At 33.2% G+C, this 7762-nt stretch overlaps 1 long non-coding RNA gene across 1 annotated transcript in view; it reads right to left on the bottom strand.

Annotated features, from left to right (window-relative positions):
• The window catches only part of LOC111085270, a 23600-nt gene extending 19276 nt beyond the window's left edge, over window positions 1-4324 (bottom strand). Inside the window, exon 1 of the long non-coding RNA XR_002610106.1 lies at window positions 4279-4324. This is a non-coding gene — a long non-coding RNA (uncharacterized LOC111085270). The remainder of the gene's footprint in view (window positions 1-4278) is intronic.
• Window positions 4325-7762: the final 3438 nt, after the last annotated feature.

The raw sequence follows: 7762 nt of genomic DNA, 5'->3' as shown, positions 1-7762 counted from the left end.
TTCACTTTAAAAATCACCACTATTGTCTCTTTATGGCGAAACTCACAATCATGTAGTCTACATTCATCTACTGAACTATGTTTTTGACGAGCATTTATTCTCAGACAGAGGTCTAGAACATTCCACATAATACTAGACATTATGATGCAATAATACCCAATTAAAACAACAAGAATTATTTGTTTTAGAATTTCGCGCAAAGCTACACGAGGGCTATCTGCGCTAGCCCTCCCTAATTTAGAAGTGTAAGACTAGAGGGAAGGCAACTAGTCATCACCACTCACGTCCAACTCTTGGGCTACTCTTTTTACCAACGAATAGTGGGATTGACCGTCACATTATAACCCCCACAGCTGAAAGGGCAAGCATGTTTGGTGTGACGGGATTCGAACCCACAACCTTCAGATTGTGAGTCGAGCGCCCTAACCACCTGGCCATGCCGGGCCAGAACAGCAAGAAAAACTCAGAAGGTTCTAGTAACATCACACAATAATATAACAATCACCAATTCATAACTAGTGAACTACACAATGTATGGTTCATGAACAGTTACATAGACAATCTTGCAATAAACTATCGCTTCTAAAAATAACCAAATTAGCACTCGCACAATACAAACTATCTAATTCATAACAGTGGCATTGAACTTAAATTGAAAGAGTCGTGTATATCTAACACTCCTGTATTTAACAGAGTATAATGATAATAATGTGGAAAACACTCAGATAGCATATTCTCAGTTAACATATGCCACAACCCTTCAATATTTAGTTCTTGCTTGGAGAGTAAATCTCCTGAATACAACCTTTCCCCATTTCTCTTATGTATATATAAGGAAGTATTTTAAAAATAATAAATATGGTACAGAAATTTAGAAATATAACAAGAAAAAGACCCCACATGACATTATGATAAAAAATAGTACAAAATAGGGACACGAATCAATAGGTTGCAGAAGTTTAATTGTATTTTGCACTGAAGGTTTGAATTAATCAATATGTTTGTTCTTGGAAAACAATTAAGAATAAAATGGAATTCTGATTTGTTTGCCTTCGTCTTTAGTCAATTATTACTTTTAGAGTTTGCAGTGAGGCTCAAAATATTGTCTTCATATAATGTTGTGGATCAGATGGCTGTTACCTAAAAAAAAACATGAGAAAAACCTTATTATCATATGATATTTTAACAAAATCACTCATATGTATCATGCATTGAAGGTAATGTTGGTTTCTTTTGGAGTTTCAGCGATGTTTAGCTGTTCTTCTAATACTTTTTCCTATCATCAATCCTTTTGTATTTTTATTCAAAAATGCCCATGTCTTCTCTTGCAGTATGTAAGTTCAATCTTGAGCACCAGATGCTTTTTCAGAAATTACTTTTATTGCTTTCACAAGTCTGCTATTTGCTTCATAAAATTCTGCTTCTATGTTTCTCAGTGCATTTTAAGTTCGTTTTCATTCTTATTTAAACTGTTTTTCTTCTTACTAACGCTTGATCTTTCTTCAACAAGTTCTAAGCTCTTATTTTGACTACCCTCGTGTTAATTCTTTTATGTGAGAGGACCTTCTATTGACGTTTTAGGCTATAAAGTTTACATTCTCTGGGATCCAAGCATCCAACCCACAGGTTTTCTGTGCATGGCAACAAATGAAGGGGAAGAGAGGATCCTGGTGGTTGAGTAGTATCTGGGTTACCTCAACACACCACTTTTATCTTGAATTACTGTAGATTGGAGGTCTTGAAATGGCTCCCACAGGGTCAGTTGGCTGGCAAATCGTGGTTATAGCAACCAAGTACCAGTATTGGATACCATCAAAGTGTGTTGTGGACATTGTCTGGCAATGGTATTTAGGTATAGTAAAGATGAAAATATAGAAACCCTAGTGTTGCTATACTTTCCTCTTTGTTAACTTTTGACAGTGTAGCACATCTCTTTATGGTGGGTGGGGGACAATTTCTTATGACGAACATTTAACGTCTACTAACACTCTTGTACCTCTAGTTTTCGTTTATATTTTTTTGTTTGATACATTCTTCCAATGTGACTTCATTCTAGGATCTGCTGTACAATAAACTCCTCTTGAAACAAAGGCCACTGGGATGATAACTTCTCATGCTACTTTGAATTGTTAAAGATGAGTTATTTTTAATAAGAATCTTCTTAACATCCTAGTTAGAGGTTCTCGCTGATTTATCGAGTAATGTAGTATCAACAATTATGTGAATCTCGACTTGCAAACTTGAGATACCAGAGTTACCAAGGTGTGCTCTTATTCGTTTCTATATGTTCACCTGCGAATGTCAAATCAGGGTATCTAAAAATATTGGCTTTGTATAACTAAGCCTCACAGATATCTCCACTGTAAGTTGTTTGGACACTCAAAACATCTTGCTCTGGCTCTATGGTCTGTGTTCTTTGTGGTAGAAAAGGCCCCAGTAGTTATGTATATCAGTTAAAATTAATTGTATGAAATGCTCTGGTCCTTATGCCTCATACCTTATACCATGGTCAAAATAGATTGAAGAAAAAGATTAACATCTGTTACCCAGAGGAAAGGAAGATGTTAACATTTCCAAAACGACCCATTTGTCAACTTTTCATTATACAGAAAAGACAGGTTGTGTGATAGTTTGGTTCATTGAAGGGTAGCACTGCTGGTTTACCAGGATACTCCTTCCATGGCTGTGACACTCGCTTCACTTCTGAAGACCATTGTCATTCGTGTTTCCAGCAGTCACTCTGTCACAATTTCCCCGTGTTACTTTCTTGTCATTGCTACAGTACTGAGCTTTATTTAATTTCTTCAACATTTTATATAAAGATTTTCTATATGTATTTTACACAATTAACTATTTTAATTAGCTTTAGTTAATTTAAAATTGTTTTGTGATGATAGCCATGTGCTATGTGCCATAAACCCTACAGAAACAAACAAATATCCATTATTATCCCAAGCTACCGATTTACAATATAACATCCTATACATTTTGTATTAGGATTTTCCTGACATCATTGCCCAATCTCGTCTTTTTCATAATCATACGACTTAGAAAATAGTATGCCTACGTGGCATTAATTTTAAATACCTAATTTTCTTTGCTGGGCTTTTTAATTACTATTTCAATGAAATAAACTGACAAAGTTTGCTGTAATACAACAAAAACTGCAAGGAGAAAAACAGAAAATTATAGGTGAAACTAAATATCAGTACGCTGTTATCCACAAAATTATACATTTCCTATTTATTATAACATCTCCAAGCCCATTCTTAATATCATACATGGGCTTGGGACCAATTACTTTCTATGAAAAACTCAGACTTTCTTAGGAATATTGTCATTTGATTGACTGTGCGATATGAACGGCTCAGTCAGATTGACAGATTTCTTAGTTCGAGTCTGAGTCTTTTCAAAACCCCTAGGTCTATGAAAAATATAACAAAAGATGATTACCATATTCGAGAATTTTATCACAGATGCTGGTGCCTTTAATTTTATAACACTTTAAGGTATGAAAGTACATGAAAAGTATGCATAAAATTAAATAGATTGATATTAGGAGCACTTGAAGAAAAAATCCCTTAGCTAGCATCATTGGAATTGTGAATTACAATTACATCAGAATAACCCATCTTTAATTCAAGTTCTTTTCAAGACTACTAGCAGTCCTGATTATAGCAACACCAATATAAGGCCAGTACACTGAAATAGTGTGCTCGAAATTGCACTAAAAATTAATTATAAAAACGTTTTAACTAGTAACAAAGTAGCGAAATTTATGATATAATAAGGCTATTTTGGATAAAGTAGGAAAATAGAGCTGCCGAATTGCAACTAGGGACCTAGGGAAACTTTTATCCTGGCCATTTTAAAATAGTAGACAACACAAATGAAGCACAAGTACAAGTAACAATTATATTATACATAGGAAGTACAAATATTAACAAACACTGTAACTACATATACATATTATACAATTTGTGGCGAATCAAAACATTAGTTATATATTTACAATTATTTGGTACAGTGGAACGTGCTGATAAAAAATAATAATGCGAATAATAGGATAAGAAAGTGGGTTAAGGCTTAACTTCCACGTACGTAGCATTTATCCAATCAGTATTATACAATTCGGTTAAAAGAACGATATTGCAGAATTTTCTGAACATGCCAATTTAACATTGAACGACTACTACAAAAAATGATATCAAGCACTATGTTACACACTATAGTCTCTCCTCATGAGCAAGAAAATATCCTTGGGATACAACGTCTTACCCGAGGTAAGTTCCTGACAATATTTCACAGGTGCACACAAATGAACCTTCAGAAAGTTTAGATTTACAAGCCACTGGGTTAACTTTTCTTTTCCAATAGTAGCACTGAAAAAAAATAAACGAAAGACGTATAGTTTTCTTAGGTTTCTTTCAAACTAATATATAATAAAATGTGTTCATGTTTTCACTTGCAGGGTAATAAAAAATAATAATAATATGACTGAAGTTATTTTAAGCTTTCTTTTATTTAATGGTCATAATAATAATAAGTTATTTTCTTATACATTAGACATTCTAGTGAACTCAGGAAACAAACCTCGGTATTGATTTCATGCACATTTTACGAATACCAGAGCACTGTTTCTACACACTAGAAGACTGACATCAATATACCATTATGATAAAAAATAGACATCTCAATATATATAGTTAAAACACCTATTAATGGACATATATCCATACAAGCACAATCAGTTTTTGCAGATGTAGTTAATCATTTCAAAAACTTGGATATTTTTGGTTCTGAAGAATAACAACTACATGATTGGCATGAAGTGTTCGAGATTGATTAGATATAGAAATGCAATTTCCATTAAATTTTAAATTGCATTTCCTGCGCAGATTGCCACGTTAAGCAAAGAAAAAATTACAACTCAGAGTTATGATTAACTTTAGAAATGTTACATTGAGCATGCTCGGGGCAAAAATATATCTTGCTTGTTTCAAATATAATGTTTTATTCTATATTGTTTAAACTTTACACTACACATTTTTATATTACGCAACATAGTAAGGTATATAATTTCAAATAAGCTAAAAGCAAGATACTTGGCAGTAAAAGTTTTATATATTGCGTTCCAAATAACAATATTGTAAGCCGGCATTCCCTTACACATGAGTAACTTGTTATTTCGCAAGACATTAGGATAAACATTTCGAATGAAAGGTAATAAAGGATAAATTAATAAAAACTAAATAAGAACTTTCTTGTATTTTGTGTGACCTTATGGGCAGACGCCCTTACCTCAGACAGTAAATACGTATTTCACAGAAACTGGGATTAAACATACCCTAGTTTTATATAGTCATTTAATAGATAAATAAGGTATACCTGGATCCTGGTATCATTTATTGGAAGAGATACGTTCGTGAACTTCATTGTTGCATTAACTTGATGTTGGACTGAATTAGAATCGAAGCTGATAAAAATCAGAGAAGACAACAGATACTTGTTTAAGGGTATTAACCACTGCATATGTTTAGTCACGAAGTCAAACGAATACTTGACAAACGATACACACTGGGGACAAGCATCACTCTCTGATGTTAGAATTGATTTGCGATAACAAAGTACAATTTCCTGGAAAAATAAAGATATTTGTTTGTTTTTAAGCATAAAGCTATACAAAGGGTTATCAATACTGTAGGAAAACCGCGGTTATCGAACCCCGATTTTATACGTTATAAACCCCTCCAAGCTAATCGCTGAGCCACCAGTGTGGTGGAAAGAAGCAAAACAAAGAAAATATGATTCAGCTTAAAATAAGTTAAACAGATCTTGAATTATTTGCACATTTTGCACACACACAAAATATAAAATTAAATAACTTTCTACCATTTATTTATTCAGTCGGATTTTTGACAAGATTGAATATATATTCATTTTGGCGCAGCTTGAATAAATCATTAATAATATAATTTATTATTAATTTTATTTCAGAAAATATTTAGAAAGACCCTAGTAATTTTTAGCTGTGTACCATCCAAAACAGAGGAAACTTATAGGCCATTCACAAAAGGTGCTTTAGGTCAAGTTTATCATGTATGAGTGGCCTATTATGCATACAATATTTAACTTGTTATTATTGTTTTACTTAGAAATAATTGTGGCATCTGCTTCTATTGCTGTTAACTAACAAATTGAAGATAGCTAACTTTTATTTGAATATTATATTAATTCATAGGTTAAATAAAGTAGTCTATGTTATAGAAGTAAAAACAAAACAATACAAATTTGATACTTTCGACAGTTTTTAGCCTTTACAGTTATTTGGCAGTTATCCACAGCAGTAACTGATTTCACGTAGTTTGTATTACGTTAACTACAGCTCTATAGGCAAATGATATTAACAATCATGTTTGAGATATTGATTAAATGCTTTATTATTTAGAAATAGATATGAAGCTCAATATATCATTCGATTGTTTGTTTTGAATTTCGCGCAAAGCTACACGAGGGCTATCTGCGCTAGCCGTCGCTAATTTAGCAGTGTAAGACTAGAGGGAAGGCAGCTAGTCATCACCACCCACCGCCAACTCTTGGGCTACTCTTTTACCAACGAATAGTGGGATTGACCGTCACATTATAACGCCCCCACGGCTGAAAGGGCGAGCATGTGTGGTGTGACAGGGATTCGAACCCGCGACCCTCAGATTGCGAGTCGAACGCCTTAACCACCTGGCCATGATTTGATTCACTAGTCGTTTGGGAGTTAAGACGGTTTCGTAAATCCCATCTTTCACCAGTAACTGTACACGTGCGAAGGGAAATAAAAAATATTAATAAGCTCACTGTGGTGAATAAAAAATAACTAAAAATGCCTTGTAAATCTATATATATAAAACTCAAAGCATTGTTAAAGAACGAAGTAATAGAAGTCCATAATCTTACAGAACAACGTTTATTAAAATTATAATGAGACGAAAGTTATCAGCAAGTTTCCAAAACAAATATTTAGAAAAATGTGATTTTGTCTTCATTTTTGGCCTTTCCGTTAATAATATATATATATGAATATATCAGTCATCATGACAGTTACCTTAAGTGGCTCCATATGTTCCGCAATACTAAAATATGTGTAAAGTGGATGGAGCATTTCAATAGTGATGTCAGAAAAAGATGGTATTAGTATTCGAAATGTATCCTTTCGCTGCTTACACGCAGCGTCTAAGACAGTCTGAATTGTCTGACTGTGATCCTCCATTATTTCGTTGAGTTCAAAGTCGTTGCTGGTTTTCAATTTGATATGTTCTAACGCAATCATGATCTCGAGCTGCATAAAAAATAAACACAAAAAATATGGATCATAGGTGCATACTTGCGTTTTTGATTCATTATAAGTTTTAAAAAGGTATAAAGAAAAGTGTACATACAGTGTAACAAAGCCTTAAAATGGTGTTAATGGATGTGAAAACGTTCTCTTAGTATTTGATATTAAACGGTCAATCACTATAAGTAACATTTTAAATTTCCAAAGCATTTTTTTGTTCATCTGTTAGATAGTCGCCAAATAATCTGGAAATTAATTCAAAGTGGCTGATTCTAAAACAATTTACAGAGAGAACACTGTACATCCAACGATGGTTATGAAAAGCATGTCGAAGGTTTGTAAAGGCAAAACTTGCAATTAGAAGGGACCAAACGCTAGAAAAAACATCAATATTTATTTAAACATGTATATATATATATATATATATATATATAT

Source organism: Limulus polyphemus, unplaced genomic scaffold (genome assembly GCF_000517525.1).
Source record: "Limulus polyphemus unplaced genomic scaffold, Limulus_polyphemus-2.1.2 Scaffold14, whole genome shotgun sequence".
Classification (NCBI taxonomy): domain Eukaryota; kingdom Metazoa; phylum Arthropoda; class Merostomata; order Xiphosura; family Limulidae; genus Limulus; species Limulus polyphemus.
The sequence above is the reverse complement of the archived record's forward strand: the minus strand, read 5'-3'. Positions and strand labels throughout refer to the sequence as shown.